This window comes from Mustela putorius, unplaced genomic scaffold (genome assembly GCF_011764305.1).
Source record: "Mustela putorius furo isolate JIRA1106 unplaced genomic scaffold, ASM1176430v1.1 tig00537227_pilon_pilon_pilon, whole genome shotgun sequence".
In the NCBI taxonomy this organism is placed as follows: Eukaryota; Metazoa; Chordata; class Mammalia; order Carnivora; family Mustelidae; genus Mustela; species Mustela putorius.
The window spans coordinates 37,976,941-37,978,853 of NW_025422368.1; positions in this window are offsets into that span (position 1 = coordinate 37,976,941).

The following is a 1,913-nucleotide window of genomic DNA, read 5'->3' on the forward strand; positions in this document are numbered from 1 at the left end:
TGGCTCAGTTGGTTGGGTGACTGCCTTCAGCTCAGGTCATGATCCTGGAGTCCCAGGATGGGGTCCCACACCCGGCTCCTTGCTCAGCAGGGGGTTTGCTTCTCCTTCTGACTTTCCCCCTCTCTCTCTCATTCTCTCTCAAATAAATAAATAAAGTCTTTAAAAAAAAATACGTATGGACAGTTTACTGTTAAGGGTTTATTGAACAATTCTTTTTTCTCCTTCAGAGTTCTGCTATGGGTTTGGCCTAATGCCACACCCAACATTTATCTCAGACCCACCACCTTTGAGTTGCCATACCATCCAGTGTACATCTTAACTACTAAAATAATCCCATTTTTTCTTCTTTGTTTTTTGGGAAATAATCCAATTGGTTTCTGGGAATTAAAAAAAGTTCAGTGGGAAAATAAGGATAATGAAAGGAAGCCCTCAAGAGTAAAGAAGAAAAGCAGTATGGAGAGTTCCTTAGCTAAGGGTGTTCCAACAGGTCCACTCTGGGACACCGGCTACTCAGTTAAACCGGCGTGAAGGGAGCATGCGCTGAGGTGCACCTTACTGTGTTAACAACGTCAGAGAGAAACGTGCTGAGGGGACAAGCGGGCGGCAAAACTGGTCCTTATATCTTTTTCACATTTCCTATCTACCTAATGTTAGCTCTTTTTTGGTTATTAGAGGTAATGCATCAGATGAGGTGAAAAAGTGTTAGAATTTTCAAAGAAGGTGAAAAAGGGTCAAGGAACAATAGGAGCCAGAAATGACGTAATAAGACTTCGGGAGAAAAAGAATCTTAGCTGGTCTTCCCTTCCAGGGAAAGGGAGGCAGTCTTAGCACTCAGTTTTAATAGAAGTATAAATGGGAAGTTGAACGTGATCTCATCAAAGTCTTTAGTGAAGCAATAGTGAAGCAGCAGTTTTCCCCAACTGCATGTATACACATAAACCTATATATGTATCAAAATAAGCCTAAAGTGTAAGGATAAAAACTTTGGAAGTGCCATAAATTATAAATTTATTCCTAAAGGATCTGCTACTGAGAATCTTCTAATTTATGTCATTTGATATTCTCCCATCCCAACAATTAGAATCACTGTATAATTAAAAATATTAATTTGGAGAACTGGGTAATCTAAAAGTAACTTTAGTTATTATGATTCAGGCAGTCTAACCTCTTAGAAATATATATATATGTAGATCTATAGTGGAAACAATAAGACAAACTTTGATTACTAGAAGGATTTTTAGACATGGCTAATTAAATTCACAGTAGTTTTTAGACTTCATGTATCAAAATTTCAGCAAAAAATATTTCCTTAGATACAAATGCAAATTTTAGAACTTAATGGGAAATAATATTTCAAGAATAATCCTTGAACAAATTTTTTTTTAAAAATCCAGCTAGGCTAATTGTTTTATTTTTTAATATTTAATTGAATGCTTAAATATTTAAATCAAATCTAAGTTACAAAGAGCATTGATAACTTAGCTTTGAATTTTAAAAATATCCACAGACTTCTTAATCTTTCATCATTTTTCCCTTCCTTTTCTTTAACTGCAAATTCTGTCCTAACACTCTTCCTGCATTTCTCAAATGTACACATTTAAAAACTAGCATATGTTTGCATTTATTATACTAAATAAATGGACTTGTGTCCTCTGTGTTTAATTTTTTAAGTGAGTTGAAGTTCTTATATTTCATTTCCTATAAACTATAATACTTCTATTCACACATACCAGTTTGCAATAATTTTTTTAAATTCATGTATGACCTTTAAGTTTTTCTCTTCGTGGATCTAAGATTTTAAAGTAGGTTTCCCATTGGCGATTTCATATTTAATTGACAAATATTACTGTAATAATCTATCTGCTCCAAGTCTCATTGTAGGTTCTAGGTCAAAAACAAAAACAAACAAATAA